At 50.8% G+C, this 18,141-nt stretch overlaps 1 protein-coding gene across 1 annotated transcript in view; it reads left to right on the forward strand.

Moving 5' to 3' along the window:
- The first annotated feature begins 7,511 nt into the window (after positions 1 to 7,511).
- LOC144695696 (uncharacterized) overlaps positions 7,512 to 18,141 on the forward strand; it is a 68,553-nt gene continuing 57,923 nt past the window's right edge. Inside the window, exon 1 of the mRNA XM_078566653.1 lies at positions 7,512 to 7,674. The gene's annotated coding sequence lies outside the window, so the exon portion shown is untranslated. The remainder of the gene's footprint in view (positions 7,675 to 18,141) is intronic.

Genomic DNA, 18,141 nt, shown 5'->3' on the forward strand with positions numbered 1-18,141 from the left:
TGTGACTGAGTGTGTATATATGGTGTGTGTTTTGTGCATGTTTGTTTGTGTATGTGTGTTTATATGTGCATGTTTTTTGTGTTTGCCTCTGTGTCCATGAGTGTGTGTATATAGTGTGTTTTGTGTGTTTATCTGTGTGTGTGTGCTTCTATGTCTATGAGTGTGTGTGTATGGTATGTATTTGGAGTGTGTTTTGTGTGTGTGTATCTATGTCTATGAGTGTGTGTGTATGGTATGTATTTGGAGTGTGCTTTGTGTGTGTGTGTGTGTATCTATGTCTATGAGTGTGTGTGTACGGTATGTATTTGGAGTGTGTTTTGTGTGTGTGTATCTATGTCTATGAGTGTGTGTGTTTTTTGTCTGTGTGTTTGTTTCTCTGTCTGTGTGAGTGCGCGTGTGCAGCCTGGCTGAACTCTGACACCTAGCGGCTGTTGTTTTCAAATGTTTATGCCATGACATCACTCTGTACCAATAAGGAAGAGCTTGGGAAGGACAATGTGGGCCCAATTCTCAACATCTCCTCCTCTCTCTCTCTCTCTCTCTCCACCCTTGTTTTCACTGTCTCTCATTTGTCCCCCTCTTTCACTCTCTATTCTCCTTTCTCTAGTCCCTCTCTATTTTGGCGTTTCACTCTTTCCGTTATCTGCTCTCTCACCCCAAATACTCTCCACTCTATGTGCTTTGCTTTACTCTCTCTCCCCAAAGTTCTCTCCACACTCTCCGCTCTCCTTTCCCTCTCTTCCCCCACATATGTCTTTTCTATTTCTTTATGCGCTCTCCACTGTCTTGTATATCAACCTCTCAAGCTCCATTTTATCCCCTATCTCTGTCTCTCTCCACTCCCCTGTATCTTTCTCATTCTCCACTCTTTGCTCCTATCTCACCCTCGTTCTCTGTCCACTCTCTCTGCCACCATCTGCTTCTTTCTTTGCAATTACCTATTTTATTGGCCTCGGCTTATTAATTTGTTTACGCTAAGGATTCTCAATTCTCTCCCACCAGCTCTCCTGCTTTCTTGAACCCTCATCGCTGCTCCCTGAGTAAAAGGGGTACTTGTGCCCTGGCCTCAGCCAATGTTGCCATGACAATGACTTCCGTGACTGTAGTATTTACCATAGAACAACAAAGCAAGCTAAGGGTTCACATCCAAGAAACCTTACTGTGAAATATCACTTCTATACCAGTAACCAGTCACTGTGCCCCCTGAGCACTGAAGGAGTATTTCTGTACCCAGTGCCCTCTGAGTGCTGAAGTAGTGTTACTGTACTCAGTCACTGTGCCCTCTGAGTACTGAAGGAGTATTTTTGTACCCAGTGCTCTCTGAGTACTGAAGTAGTACTGTTACTGTACCCAGTCACTGTGCCCTCTGAGTATTGAAGGAGTATTCCTGTACCCAGTGCCCTCTGAGTACTGAAGTAGTGTTACTGTACCCAGTCACTGTACCTTCTGAGTACTGAAGGAGTATTTCTGTACCCAGTGCCCCCTGAGTACTGAAGGAGTGTTTCTGTAGCCAGTGCCCTCTGAGTACTGAAGGAGAGTTCATGGCCCCGGTCACTGTGACCTGTGTTTAGTCACACTAGGTCAGTGCTCTGTAAACTATTGAGACTGCTTTAGGCCCGAATATGCGATTCTAACATTGTTGATGTTCAAATATGTCTACTTCCCGTGCTGTGTTTACTAACAAGGTCTGATGTGGTTAACAATGAGAAAATTATCGCAAACATCCAAACATTTTTTGGAAATAGCTGTGCTGTTACGTGCTGTTATTATATATTTTTTAGATTTAAGTAGCTGGGGGATTTTCGAGACAGGAAACCACATTTTCAGCTCAATGTTTGTGACAACCCCACTCAGAGGATCACCTTGTCCAATCACCTCTCTGCCTTCAGGTTGAGCTAAATATGCAGCGAACATTTGAAGAGGCGGCAATAGTGAGAAAGGTGCTGACCAATCACCCTTGTCAATTCATCATGGGGCCAGCAGAGAGGGAGAGAGAGAAGTGGTGATGAAAATGGAAAGGGGGAGAGAGAGGAGGGAGAGGGGCAGGGACAGAGAGAAGGAAAGGAGGAAAGAAAGGGGAAGAGAGAGAGATAGGAGAAGAAGGGGAGGGAGAGAGAAAGACAGAAGGAAAGGGGGAAGAGAGAGGAGGAGCAGGAAAGAGAGATCAAGAGAGAGAAAAGAGAAGAGGGTTAGGGAGGGGGAAGAGGAAATGGAGGGGTGGGGGAGCCAGGGAGAGGATGAGAGAGCGAGAGAGTCAGTGAGATGGAGAGAGGGACAAGAGGGAGAGGGAGAGAGAGACAGAGGGGAAGAGAGGGAGAGAGAGAGAGAGAGAGAAAGATAGAGAGTTAGAAGGAAATATGGGGAGAGAGAGGGGCTGAGTGTGGGGGAGAGGGGGAGAGAGAAAGATGGGGATAGGGAGAGATGAGGTGAGAGGGGTGAAAAGGTGAGAGAGTGTGTGGGAGAGAGGCAGAAAAAGAGGGAGACGGGAAGAGGGGGAGAAGAAGGGGGTAAATGGATAGAGGGAGGGGAACAGAGGGGGAGGGAGCATGAGAGCGCGATGGGGAGATAGAGTGAGAGAGAAAGTGGAAGGACAGGGACAGCTGGAGAGTGAGAATGAGAGAGAAGAGAGAGGGATGAGAGGGGGAAAGAAAGCAGGAGAGAAAGAAGGATGAGGAGAATGAGAGAAGAGGAACAAGAGAAAGAGACAGAGAGAACAAGGGAGTACAAAAGGAGAGCAAAAGAGCAGAGTGAGAAAGAGGAGAAACGGAGTGAGACTTGCATTTATATAGCACCTTTCATAACCTGAGGACATCAAAAGCACTTTACAATCAATAAAGTATTATTGAAGTGTTTTTACTGTTGGAAACACAGCAGCACAGCAAGATCCCACAAACTGCAATGCAATAATGAGCAGATAAACTATTTCAGCAATGGGGGTTGAGGCTTAAATATTGGCCTGAACTTCAGAGATGAACTTCCCTGCCCATTTTCAAAAACAGTTGTCACAGGACCTATTATACCCGCCTGAGAGGGCAGGCACGGCTTCGGTTGAATGTCTCATCTGAAAGACGCCACCTCTGACAGTGCAGCGCTCCCTGAGTATCGCAATGGGAGCATCAGAGTGCATTATGTGGTGAAGTTCCTGGAGTTTGTGACACAAAGACCGGGCAGCCACCCACTGAGAAAGCTGAAAAAGAAGAGCGAGAGGAAGAGGAGGGGGGAGTGAGAGAGAGGAGAGATAGAGATAAAGACAGTGAGCACGAGAGGGAAGGGAGGAGATGGTGAGACAGAGAAGAGGAGTGAAGCAGAGAGGAAAAGATAGAGAGAGAATAGAGGAAAAGTGGTGAGAGACAGGACATGAAAGAGAGAGGTGGTGAGGGGGAAAGAGCAGGGGAGGGAGAAGAAAGATGGATGGGGAAGGTCGAGGGGCTTAGGTGGGCAAGGTGGTGGGTGGGAGAGGAGGGTGAGGGTGAAGGTGAGGAGGGTGTCAGTAGGAGGGATGAGGGTGGGGAGTGTGTAGGTGGAAGATAATTGTGTGGGCGGGGAGGGTGTCAATGGGGAGGATGATGGTGGGGTGGGTAGGGAAATTGATGGTTGGGGGGATGACGGTGGGTGGGGAGTATGAGGGTGAGGAGGATATGGGTGCGGAGGGTGAGGGTGGGAGGGTGAGGGTGGAGGATGAGGGTGTGGGTAGGGAGAGCGTAGTTGGGGTTGGTGTGGGTGAGGATGGTAAGGGTGGAGGGGGTTGGGTGAGGATGGTGTGGGTGGGGATGGTGTGGGTGGAGGGGGTGTGGGTGAGGATGGTATGGGTGGGGATGAAATGGGTGGGGATGGTGTGGGTAGGGATGGTATGGGTGGGGACGGTGTGGGTGGGGATGGTGTGGGTGAGGGCGGTATGGGTGGGGATGGTATTGGTGGGGATGGTGTGGGCGGAGGGGGCGTGAGTGAGGATGGTATGGGTGGGGCTGGTGTGGGTGGGGATGGTATGGGTGGGGATGGTATGGGTGGGGATGGTATGGGTGGGGATGATGTGGGTGAGGGCGGTATGGGTGGGGATGGTGTAGGTGGGGATGGTGTGAGTGGAGGGGGTGTGGGTGGGGATGGTGTAGGTGGGGATGGTGTGAGTGGAGGGGGTGTGGGTGGGGATGGTGTGGGTGGAGGGGTTGTGGGTGGGGATGATGTGGGTGAGGAAGGTGTGGGTGGAGGGGGTATGGGTGGGGAAAGTGTGGGTAGGGGGGTGTGGATGGGGATGGTGTGGGTAAGGGTGGTGTGGGTGGAAGGGGTGTGTGTGGGAATGGTGTGGGTGGGAATGGTGTAGGTGGACGTGGTATGGGATGGGGATGGTGTGGGTGGGGATGGTGTGGGTGGGGATGGTGTGGGTGGAGGGGGTTTGAGTGGGGACGGTGTGAGTGAAGACGGTGTGGGTGGCGGTGGTATGGGGTGGGGATAGTGTGGGTGGAGGTGGTATGGGGTGGGGATGGTGTGGGTGGGGATTGTGTGGGTAGAGGGGGTGTAGGTGGAGATGGTGTGGGCGGAGGGGGAGTGGGTGGGAATGGTGCGGGTGGGGATGGTGTGGGTGGAGGGGGTGTGGATTGAGAGGGTGTGGGTGAGGATGGTGTGGGTGGAGGTGGTCTGGGTGGAGGGGGTGTGGGTGGGGATGGTGTGGGTGGGGCTGGTGTGGGTGGAGGGTTTGTGGGTGGAGAGGGTGTGCGTGCGGATGGTGTGTGTGGAGGTGGTGTGGGTGGAGGTGGTGTGGGTCAGTTGGTGTGGGTGGAGTGGGTGCGGGTGGGGATGGTGTGGGTGGAGGGGGTATGGGTTGAGGGGGTGTGGGTGAGGATGGTGTGGGTGAAGGGGGTGTGGGTGGGGATGTTGTGGGTGGTGATGGTGTGGGTGGAGGTGGTGTGGGTGGGGATGTTGTGGGTGGTGATGGTGTGGATGGAGGGGGTGTGGGTGGGGATGGAGTGGGTGGAGGTGGTGTGGGTGGGGGGTGTGGGTGGGGACGGTGTGGGTGGGGATGGTGTGGGTGGGGATGATTTGGGTGGGGATGGTGTGGGTGGAGGTGGTGTGGGTGGGGATGGTGTGGGTGGAGGTGGTGTGGGTGGGGATGGTGTGGGTGGAGGGGGTGTGGGTGGGGATGGTGTGGGTGGAGGGGGTGTGGGTGGGGATGGTGTGGGTGGGGCTGGTGTGGGTGGAGGTGGTGTGGGTGGGGATGGTGTGGGTGGAGGGGGTGTGGGTGGGGATGGTGTGGGTGGAGGGGGTGTGGGTGGGGATGGTGTGGGTGGGGCTGGTGTGGGTGAGGATGGTGTGGGTGGAGGGGGTGTGGGTGGGGATGGTGTGGGTGGAGGGGGTGTAGGTGGAGATGGTGTGGGTGGAGGTGGTGTGGATGGGGCTGGTGTGGGTGAGGATGGTGTGAGTGGAGGGGGTGTGGGTGAGGATGGTGTGGGTGGAGGTGGTGTGGGTGGGGATGGTGTGGGTAGAAGGGATGTGGATGGGGATGGTGTGGGTGGTGGGGGTGTGGGTGGAGGTGGTGTGGGTGGGGATGGTGTGGGTGGAGGGGGTGTAGGTGGAGATGGTGTGGGTGGAGGTGGTGTGGATGGGGCTGGTGTGCGTGATGATGGTGTGGGTGGAGGGGGTGTGGGTGGGGATGGTGTGGGTGGGGCTGGTGTGGGTGAGGATGGTGTGGGTGGAGGGGGTGTGGGTGGGGATGGTGTGGGTGGAGGGGGTGTGGGTGAGGATGGTGTGGGTGGAGGTGGTGTGGGTGGGGATGGTGTGGGTAGAAGGGATGTGGATGGGGATGGTGTGGGTGGTGGGGGTGTGAGTGGAAGGGGTGTGGGTGGAGGGGGTGTGGGTGAAGATAGTATAGATGGGGATGGTGTGGGTGGGGACGGTGTGGGGTGGGGAGGGTGTACGTTGGCGTGGTGTGGGTAGGGAGGGTGTGGGGGAAGGATGAGGGCGTGGGTGAGGATGGTGTAGCTTGGGATGGTGTGGGTGGGGATGGAGTAGGTGGGGGTGATGTGGGGAGGGAGGGTTTAGGTGCTACCTGCAGTCACTGCCTCCCTTGGGAAGTCATTTGGCAGTGAGGCTCCCACCACTGGTGGGAATTTTCCCCAGCGAGGAACATTTCAGCCGAGCTGGATTTTGGTCCTCCTCTGATGGCCCCATGTACATACTTTCCAGGAAAATAATCACTGAGCAGGGAAAGGAAGTGGGAATCCCGGCTCAAAAATCTGTGAGGATTTAGATCCAGTTCTGACAGCCATGGCTTGGACTAGCCCACTCAACATGTGCTTCAGATCAAACCTGGGACAAACCAGATGTCCACACATCAGGACGATCCGATTGTCCCAGTGGTGTGGGTCATGGGATAATCCCTCTGCCCCAATGGGTCTGCTTATGAGATCACCACAGTGTCCCACTGGCTCTTGTTTATGGGATCATCCTCATATCCCAATGGGTCTGCACATGAGATCACCCCAGTGACCCACTGGATCTTGTTTATGGGTAACTTGTGTGCCAGCGGATTTGCAGGGGTTATATCAGTGATTTAGGACCCACTGGCATGCTGATACCAGAGATCCAATGGATCCCTAATGAAATTAACCCATTGACCCAATGGATCTGCAAACGGGATGACCCTATTAGTTCGGAAGATCCTCAGCTGGCTTTCAAAAGGGAATTGGATAATTATCCTAAGAAGAATAATGTGCAGGGCTGCGGGGAAGAGGACGGGGTGTGGAACTAACTGAGTTGCTCTTGCTTTTACAGAGGGCCAGCACAAACCTGACAGTCGAATGGCCTCCTTCTGTGCTGTAATCATTCAATGAACCTTTGATTCTATCCCAATGAATTCACTAATTCAAGTAACCCCGCTGACCTACTGGATCCACCAATGGGATGACTCCATCAACCAGTGGAATTATCCATTGATCTATTTGATCCTCCAATGGAATGACCCCAGTTTTACAATTTGGATCCCACCAAACTGATTAATCCCAATGTCACAGTGGATCTTCCAGTGGAATGACCTCAGTGCCACCACGGTGTCCCCAGTGGAATAATCCCAGTGTATAGCGGATCTCCAATGGAATCATTCCAGTTTCAGAATGGTTCCCCCAATGTAGCCACAGTAGATCCACAATGCAATGGTCACAGTATCACAGTGGATCCCCCAATGGAGTGATCCCGGTGACACAATGAAATGATTTCATTGTCTCAATGGATTCCCCAGTGGAACAATCACAGTGCATTTACCAGTCAGACTGGGGGGAACAGAGGCTGTATGATGGGTGGGTTGGGGGTGGGAGCGGGGAAGGGGTGGGGGTGGGCGGAAGGGGGTGTGGGCCATTGACATCTCGGGTCAGGTGCAGCTGCACATGTAAATCTGAGAATTCCAGCTCTGACATCCCCTGGAGCCGAGGTTTCAGCTTCTGCACCTTCAAGGTGTCAGAGCCGGAGTTGCGTGATCAGACCAACGACAAGCCGAGAGCTGGGAGTAGGAAGTGGTCACTGACACATTTCCTGGAACCCGACGCGACCACAGAGCCCCAACTGCAGAGAGACACAACAAGGCAGAAACAGAAAGGCCTTCTCCAGCCCGGCTCACATCTTTCCCACCAACAGCTGGAAACCAATCACAGATTCGCTTCCCTTCCTCTCTGCGATTATGAACACACGGTGGGTCGGTGCTTTGCCAGGAGGTGCCTAAACGGTGGTGGGGGGTGGGGGGGTGGTGGGGGGGGGCGGAAAAAAGAGATGAGGGGCCTAAGAGAGATAGAGAAGAGTCCACGCCGAAGGTGTCTTCATTTACGTGAGTACTCTTGAGTTTTATCTTCCAAAATGTTACTCTGGTATTGCCTGTGTCCTGAGCCCCTCTCAGTAGTGTACAAGGCCTGATATGATTGACGTCATGCATGCCCCAAGCCTTTGAAACCTTTCGACTTTCCCTCCTGAAAGGTTTTGATAAGAGCGCAAGGTCTACCTCATCTTTCTGCTGCCGATGAGTCAGTAACCAGAAGATACAGACTTAAAGCAATTGTCCAAAGAGCTGGAGGGGAGATGAGGGGGGTTCTTTTTAGATGCAGCGAGTGTCTCGGACCCGGAATGTGCTGCCCTAAAGGACGGTGGAAGCGGATTCAGCCGTAACTTTCAAACACGACTGGGATAAATCCCTGAAGAGGAAAATTTGCAGGTCTATGAGTAAAGAGCAGGAAAGTGGGGTTTGACTGGAGACCCCTTTCAACAAGCCAGCACAGGCACCGAGGGCCGAATGGCCTCCTCCTGCGCTGTCTCTTTCTAGGGTTACTATGGGTGGCTTTTCGTGGACAAAACTTCAAACAGACCCTTGCACTCAACATTTGAAAAAGAGCGCTGATCTTGAAGGCAGGAGCAAAAAAAAACCATGGCTTTAGGGTGAAAGGGGAAAGGTTTAGGGGGAACAATAGGGGGAACTTCTTCACTCAGAGAGTGGTGAGTGTGTGGAACGAGCTACCATCTGACGTGATAAATGTGGGCTCACTCTTAAGTTTTAAGAATAAATTAGATAGATACATGGATGGGAGAGGTCTGGAGGGTTATGGACGAGGTGCAGGTCAATGGGACTAGCGGAATAATATTTCAGCACAGACTAGAAGGGCCGAATGGCCTGTTTTCTGTGCTGTAGTGTTCTATGGTTCTATGGTTCAGACCCTGCCCCTACTGCCCCCACCCCCTCCACTCCAAGCCCCCCCACTTCCCCCCAGAAACTGCGGTTGGCATTTCATTCTGCTTTAACCTCCCTTTTATATTGTTTATTTCTTGGAGGTCGGGGTCATCAGTGGGTGGGGGAGTTGTTGCTGGTTTTGATTCCTAAAGTTTGTCATTCCAGAAACACTGAGGATGTCCAGACACTAACCCGACTGTGCCTGCCTGAGCCTGTTAGTTTTGGTGTTTGCTGGTCCAGTGCCCTTGCAATGCTCGGTTTAGTAACCCTCCCACACCAGTTCTCCAGTAACCTCCCGACAGCCCCTTTAGTGATAAACATACTGAGAGTCTGACTTCCTCTTTTTCTAATTAGTCCAGTTGATCAACCTCCCCCTTTAACCGGGCTCCGATGCACAAACTCCTCCTTTGGTAGAGGTCTTGACAGCTTTATTTCCCTAATAGAGGCCGCAAAGGCAGATTCTCCTTTTTGTAGGGACACTCACAGCCTGAGGCCCCCAGTAGGGGATCTGTAAGGCAAGATTCCTCCTTTAGTAGGGATCCTGGAAGACATGTCGTCCATTGTGTGTTATTCCAGGTCAAACTATTGGACTGCTTTAGTGCTCAGCAATAACTGAGCACTCTTCCACCAGCACTGCTCGATGAACATGGCCTCTATCGAGTTGTTAAAAGTACAAAAATTCTGAATTTACACAATAAAGCAGAAGTCATTCAGTGCAGGCAAGTTAGTCAATCCATTGGCACGGTCCGGTAATGGATCCATCGGGATCATGCAATAATGGCATCCATTGGGTCATGTAAAAACAAAAGGGAGGAATTTCCCACCCTCCAAACTTTAACCTCATTTGCCCATGGGTTTAATTTCCGTTAGCAGCCTCCGAGGCTGAATATTGGTGTGTTGGTAAATGCCCACGGAGGATGTTTCAACCACAGGCAATGACCCAGATACAGTTATAGATACAGACACGGACAGTGATACTGACTGTAACACAGGCAGTAACAAACACAGTCACACAAACACAGGCAGTGATCCAGGCATTGAGACATTGACGTACACACAGTGACACAGTCACAGATAGTGACACAGACACAGGGAGTGACACAGACACAGACAGTGATTCAGACACTTACACAGTGACATAGACACAGGAACACAGACACAGGCAGTGACACAGCAACATTGACACAGACAGTGTCACAGTGACAGTAACATTGACAATGACATTGACAGTGGCATAGGGACAAACAGTCACACAGAAACAGTGACACAGGCACTAAAGGTGACACAGACAGACACAGGCAGTGATACAGATGCTTACACAGTGACATAGACACAGGAACACACAGGCACAGGCAGTGAAACAGTAACATTGACACAGACAGTGATACAGTGACACTGACATAAACAGAGACACAGGCAAAAAAAGTAACACAGACAGACACAGAGAGTGATGCAGACACAGACTCCTATACTGTCACTGATAGTGACACAGACACAGGTACACCGTACGAACATAGACAGTGATTTGGACAGTGGCACGTACACAGATAGTGACACATCAACATAGGCACAGACAGTGACATGGTTACAGACTCATATACAGACAGTGACACGGGCAGAGATACACTGTACAGGCACAGACAGTGATACAGACAGAGATACTGTACAGGCACAGTCAGTGTTACAGACAGAAATACGCTGTACAGACACAGTCAGTAACACAGACAAAGTTACACTGTACAGACACAGACAGTGATACAGACAGAGATACATTGTACAGACAGACAGTGCTACAGGCAGAGATAAATTGTACAGACACAGACAGGGACACAGACAGAGATCCTGTACAGACACAGTGACACAGACAGAGATATACTGTACAGACATAGACAGAGATACTGTGCAGACACAGACAGTGATACAAGAATAGATACACTGTACAGACACAAGACAGTGATACAGGCAGAGACACACTGTACCAACACAGACAGAGAGAAGCATCTTTCATAGTCTCGGGATGCCTCAAAGCACTCTCCAGCCAATGAAGTGCAGTCAATGTTGTGACATAGGAAAAGCAGCAACCAAATTGTGCACATCAATCTCCCACTAACAGCACTGCGACAATAACTAGATAATCCTTTTTTTTTGCAATGGTGTTATTTGAGAGATACATATTGTCCAGGATACAGATGATAACTCCCCTGCTTGATTTCAAAAGAGTGCATTTTTTTAATGTCCGCCTGAAAGTACTGACTGAGCCTTCGATCAGCGTCGGATCTGAAAAAGGCCACCTCCGACAATGCAGCACTCCTTCAGGACTGTGGCTGGCGTGTGGCCTATGAATCCATGAGCTTATGACTCAGAAGCTGAGCCACAAACAGTCACGGTGACAGATCAGGGTGGCGGTGTAGGCACAGTCACACAGGAAGAGATAAAGACAGAGTCTCATTCCCACACAACTCACCCACCCCAAGCCCAGAACCACTCATGTACCTGCTAGAGACGCCTCCCGCTCACTTTCCCAGAACTTCTTCATCCAATTCAGCATCACAGGGAGTCAGAGCCTATCCTGGCAGGCAACGGGCACTAGGCAAGGTACGCCCAGTCCATCACAGGGCACACACTCACACACACTTACCGTAGCCAATCCACCAAACCGGCACAGAGGAAACTGCAGCACCCGGCAGGAACCCACACAGACACGGAGAGAACGTGCAAACTCCTCACCAACAGACACCTGAGGTCAGGGTTGAACCCAGGTCCCTGGAGCTATGAGGAAGCAGCGCTAACCACCCCTAGATACTTCACTCGCACAGTTATACTATTATCACTTCCCTCTCTCCCCCACTACCACCACCCACCCCGGGCCCCTCATATTTGCAGTGCTCCTCTCAGGAGGACAAGGAGCCCTGGTGAACGGGTGTATTTGGATGCTGGCTGTATTTGCCTATTCTCGTGCATAAACCTGGACAGTGTATAGGATGAAGCTGTTCAAAGCCGTGAAAGACGGTCTGCCATTAAATCCTGTCTCCTTTGGCTAGGATTAAAAATGACCCCGCATTTATGTAACACCGATCACAGCTTCAGGACACCCCAAAGCGATTCCCAGCCATTGAAGTGCTTTTGAAGTGTAGTCACCATTGTAACATCAGAAACACTGCAGCCAACCTGCGCACAGCAAGCTCCCACTTCCTAGCAGCACTGCGGGTGTACCTACGCCAATGTGGGCTGCAGTGGTTCAAGAAGGCAGCTCACCACCGCCTTCTCAAGGGATGAGCAATAAATGCTGGCCTAGCCAGCGACGCCCACAGCAAAAACAGCAGAGAGGTAATGACCAGATAACCTGTTTTACATGTTGATTCAGGAATTACTACAGGCTAGGACACTGGGGATAGTGCGCCTGCTCTTTTTCGAAATAGTGCCGTGGAATCTTTTACATCCACCTGAGTGGGCAGACAGGGCTTCGCTTTAATGTGTCATCAGAAAGACAATGTTTCCAACAGTGGAGTGCTCCCCCTGTACTGCCCCTCTAAACTGAGCAGCACACCCTCAGTAGCGCACTTCTGACAGTGCAGCACTCCGTCACTACTGGCCCTACAACAGTGCAGCACTCACTCAGCACTGCCCTGACAACAGTGCAGCACTCCCTCAGTACTGACCCTCTGACAGTGCAGCACTCCCTCAGTACTGACCCTCAGACAGTGCAGCACTCCCTCAGTACTGACCCTCAGACAGTGCAGCACTCCCTCACTACTGACCCTCTGACAGTGCAGCACTCCCTCAGTACTGACACTCAGGCAGCGCAGCACTCCCTCAGTACTGACCCTCAGACAGTGCAGCACTCCTTCACTACTGACCCTCAGACAGCGCAGCACTCCCTCAGTACTGACCCTCAGACAGCGCAGTACTCCCTCAGTACTGACCCTCAGGCAGTGCAGTACTCCCTCAGTACTGACCCTCAGACAGTGCAGCACTCCCTCAGTACTGACCCTCAGACAGCACAACACTCCCTCAGAACTGATCCTCAGGCAGTGCAGCACTCCCTCAGTACTGACCCTCAGACAGTGCAGCACTCCCTCAGTACTGACCCTCAGACAGTGCAGCACTCCCTCAGTACTGACACTCAGACAGCGCAGTACTCCCTCAGTACTAACCCTCTGACAGAGCAGCACTCCCTCAGTACTGACCCTCTGACAAAGCAGCACTCCCTCAGTACTGACCCTCTGACAAAGCAGCACTCCCTCAGTTCTACACTGGGCTGTCAAAACCCTGGATTATGTACTGAAATCTTTGGGTGGAGACTTGAAAGGGTAAGCTCTGAGACAGGCAGGAACGGTGGGGAAAAACCTGCTGAATTTCTGCCCACTGATTTTTCACTGTCAATTGTTCTCACGTCAGTCAACCCCCCATGACCTATTCCAGCAAGTGTGGATGTACTGATATCGTGAGTTTGAGATAGGTAGTGATGCCCTCTGCAGTTGAACAGCCCACCAATAGTCACAGGTGAAGACTGGCTATGACTGGTGCCTGTGGCCTCAGCACAATGTTCATGCCTTCAAGAAAAGGACTGGGAAAAACAGGAGGGAAATCAAAATAAACACTAGAGAAAGAAATTTGTCAGGAAGTGAAAGCTCGTACTGCAAACTGCGGGCGATGACCTCACATCCTGTTGCTATGCTGTGTTGGCAGAGGAAGTTCCCTTAGCTGGCGAACTGCAGCCAGACCTGAGGCAGAGCTGTGCGGAACTACCGCTGCACCACACTTCAATCTGTCCCATACAACATGTTGCAACAGAGGCTGCACCGCATGTCAGACTGTGAGACAGGACAAACTGCACTGCACATCAGACTGCATCACAGAAAATGCTGCACTACATGTGAAAATGTGTCGCAGGACACACTGCACCGCACATCCGACTGTGACACTGGACACACTGCACCACACATCAGACTGGCACACAGGTCCCGCTGCACCACACATCCGACTGTGACACTGGACACACTGCACCACACATCAGACTGGCACACAGGTCCCGCTGCACCACACATCCGACTGTGACACTGGACACACTGCACCACACATCAGACTGGCACACAGGTCCCGCTGCACCACACATCCGACTGTGTCGCAGGACACACTGCACCATACATCCGACTGTGACACAGGACACACTGCACCACACATCCGACTGTGACACTGGACACACTGCACCACACATCCGACTGTGACACTGGACACACTGCACCACACATCAGACTGGCACACAGGTCCCGCTGCACCACACATCCGACTGTGACACAGGTCCCGCTGCACCATACATCCGACTGTCACACAGGACACACTGCACCACACATCAGACTGGCACACAGGTCCTGCTGCACCACACATCACACTGTGACACAGGACACACTGCACCGCACATCAGACTGTGACACAGGTCCCGCTGCACCACACATCAGACTGTGACACAGGACACACTGCACCACACATCAGACTGTGACACAGGGCACACTGCACCACACATCAGACTGTGACACAGGACACACTGCACCACACATCAGACTGTGACACAGGTCCCGCTGCACCGCACATCAGACTGTGACACAGGTCCCGCTGCACCACACATCAGACTGTGTCGCAGGACACGCTGCACCATACTTCAGACTGACACAGGTCCCGCTGCACCGCACATCAGACTATGTCACAGGACCCGCTGCACTGCACATCATACTGTGTCACAGGAAACACTGCACTGCATATCAGACTGTGTCACAGGACACACTACATTTCAATCTAGACTGTATCACAGGATGCATTGCACTGTGTTCTAGACTGTGTAACAGGACACGCTGCACTGCATGTCAGACTGTGTCACAGGACACACTGCACTGCATATCAGACTGTGTCACAGGACACACTGCATTTCATTCTAGACTGTGTCACAGGACACACTGCCGTGCATTCTAGACTGTGTCACAGGACACACTGCACTTTTAGACTGTGTCCCAAGGCACACTAGACTGCATGTTGGTTTGTGTCACAGGACACACTGCACAGCCTGTCAGACTGTGTCACAGGACACACTGCACAGCCTGTCAGACTGTGTCACAGGACACACTGCACTGCATGTCAGACTGTGTCACAGAGCACACTGCCCTGCATTTCAATCTGTGTCACAGGACACACTGCACTGCGTTCTAGACAGTGTGACAGGACACACTGCAGTGTTTGCTGGGACAGTGTAGAGGGAGCTTTGCTCTGCACGTAATCCATGCTCTACCTGCCCTGAAAGTGTTTGATGTGACAGTGTAGAGAGAGCTTTTATCTGTATCTAACCTGTGCTCTACCTGTCCTGCGAGTGTTTGATGGGACAGTGTAGAGGGAGCTTTCCTCTGTATCTAACATATGCTGTACCTGCCCTGGCATTATTTGTAGGATCCCACTTTCACTGTCGATAATGGGTTTGAATTTTCTGCTGGGGGGTGGCAGTTAATCCATGGTGTGCCTTTGGCAAAAAAACGAAAATTGCTGGAAAAGCTCAGCAGGTCTGACAGCATCTGTGGAGAGGAAGACAGAGTTAACGTTCTGATGAAGAGTCATACAGACTCGAAACGTTAACTCTGTCTTCCTTTCCACAGATGCTGTCAGACCTGCTGAGCTTTTCCAGCAATTTTTGTTTTTGTTTCAGATTTCCAGCATCCGCAGTATTTTGCTTTTATCCTAGTGTGTCCTAGGTAGGCTGGAGCCAGGCTGATCCCTGACCCCGACCAATGCGCTGTTTCAGCACATCGCTGTTTTTCTTGTGACACCAGAAAATGTCTTGTTCTACAGCACTAATATCCTTCACTTCTGCTATTGAATGCCCAACGGTGGCAAACAATGCATTATAGCCATTTGCAGAGAGCAGACATACGCTTCAGCAACAGAGACTGGAACCATTCCACACCCACATACAAAAGCAAGTCTCATTTCCTTCCAATAGATTTGTAGCAACATTGCTGGAGATAGCTCTTAAACAGTGTGACACAAGGCAAACTAAAAGGCCAGGAGTGATAATTTGCACAAAAATAAAGAGTTTCTTCCGACGGCTGCATCATGACAGAATGCGGATGCAGGTGCTGGATGAAGGCCACAAAATTATTTAGGGTAATGCAGGAATGTTTCTGTACCCATTCACTGTGCCCTCGGAGTACTGAAGGAGTGTTTCTGTACCCAGTGCCCTCTGTGTACTGAAGGAATGTTTCTGTATCCAGTGCCCTCTTAGTACTGAAGGAGTATTTCTTTACCCGGTGCCTTCTGAGTACTGAAGGAGTATTTCTTTACCCAGTGCCTTCTGAGTACTGAATGAGTGTTTCTGTACCCAGTGCCCATTGAGCACTGAAGGAGTGTTTCTGTACCCAGTGCCCATTGAGCACTGAAGGAGTACTTCTGTACCCAGTGCTCCCTGAATACTGCATGAGTGTTCCTCAACACAGTGCCCTCTGAATACTGAAGGAGTATTTCTGTACCCAGTGGCTTTGAGTACTAAAGGAGTATTTCCATACCCAGTGACCCCTGAGTACTGCATGAGTGTTCCTGTACACAGTGCTCTCTGAGTACTGAAGGAGTGCTTATCTACCCAGTCACTGGGCCCTCTGAGTACTAAAGCAGTGTTTCTGTGCCCAGTAACTGTGCACTCTGAGTACAAATGTTGTTGCCTGTACCAAGTGCCCTCTGAGTTTTGAAGGAGTGTTTCAGTACCCAGTGCCCTCTGAGTACTGAAGGGGCTGTTTTGTACCCAGTGCCCTCTGAGTACTGAATTAGTGTTTGTGTACTCAGAGCGATCTGAGTACTGAATGGGTGTTTCCGTACCCAGTGCCCTCTGAGTACGGAAGGAGTATTTCAGTACCCAGTGCCCTTTGAGCACTGAAGATGTGTTTCTGCACCTAGTGCCCCTGAATACTGAAGAAGTGTTTCTCTATCCAGTCACTGTGCCCTCTGAGTACTGAAGGGGTATTTCCGTACCCAGTGTGCTCTGAGTGCTGAAGGAGTGTTTCTGGACCTAGTGCCCTCTGAGTGCGGAAGGAATGTTCCTGTAACCAGTCACTATGTCCTCTTAGTACTGAAGGAGTGTTTCTCGACCCAGTCATTGTGCCCTCTGAGTACTGAAGGAGGGTTTCTGTAGCTAGTTCTGTCTGAGTATTCATGGAGTCTTTCTGTATCCAGTCACTGTGCCTTCTGAGTACTGAAGGAGGGTTTCTGTACCCAGTGCCCTCTGAGTACTGAAGGATTGCTTCTGTACTCAGTGTCCTTTGAGTAATGAAGGATTGCTACTGTACACGGAGCCCTGTGAGTACTGAAGGAGTGTATCTTTACCAAATGCCTTCTGCCTGCCAAAGGAGTTTATCTGTACCCAGTGCCCTCTGAGTACTGAAGGACTGTTTCTGTACCCTGTGCCCTCTGCGTACTGTAGAAGTGTTTGTGTATCCAGTGATCTCTGAGTATGGAAGGAGTATTTCTATACCCAGCGCACTCTGAGTACTGAAGGAGTGTTTCTGTAGCTAGTGCCCTCTGAGTAATGATGGAGTTTTTCTGTATCCAGTCACTGTGCCCTCTGAGTACTGAAGGAGTACTTCTGTACCCAGTGACCTCTAAGTACTGAAGGAGTGTTTTTGTAACCAGTGCCCTCTGAGTAATGAAGGATTGTTACTGTACACAGCGCCCTGTGAGCAATTTGTTGCGGAACCAACCAGGGAGCAGGCTATTCTGGGTTTGGTTTTGTGCAATGAGATGGGATTAATTAATGATCCTTTAGTAAAGGATTCTCTAGGGATGAGTGATCATAGCATGATAGAATTTCAAGTTCAGTTTGAGAGCGAGAAACTTGAGTCCCACACTAGTGTTCTGGAGTTAAACAAAGATAACTACATAGGCATGTGGGCAGATTTGGACCTAGTGGGCTGGGCAGGAAGACTACAAGGCAGGACAGTTGATGAACAGTGGCAGATATTTAAGGAGATATTCAATTCCTCCCAAGTAAAACATATCCCAAAGAGGAAGAAAGACGGTAAGAGGGGGAAAAAACATCCATGGCTAAGCAAGGAAGTTAAAGATAACTTAAAGGCAAAAACTAAGGCATACCAAATTGCAAAGGTCAGTGGCAGGCTGGAAGATTGGGAAACTTTTAAAGATCAACAAACAGTTACTAAAAAAATAATAAAAAGAGCAAAGGTAAATTATGAAAGAAAACTACCGCAAAATGTAAAAACTGATAACAGAAGCTTCTACAAGTATATAAAAGGAAAGAGAGTAGCTAAAGTGAACGTTGGTCCCTTGGAGGACGAGACTGGGGAGTTAATAGTGGGGAACGCAGAAATGGCAGTGACGCTTAGTCAATATTTTGCCTCAGTTTTCACAGTGGAGGGCACTGGTACCACCCCAATAGTAACAGGTAGTGCAGAGGG

This window comes from Cetorhinus maximus, chromosome 21 (genome assembly GCF_964194155.1).
Source record: "Cetorhinus maximus chromosome 21, sCetMax3.hap1.1, whole genome shotgun sequence".
Taxonomy (NCBI): domain Eukaryota; kingdom Metazoa; phylum Chordata; class Chondrichthyes; order Lamniformes; family Cetorhinidae; genus Cetorhinus; species Cetorhinus maximus.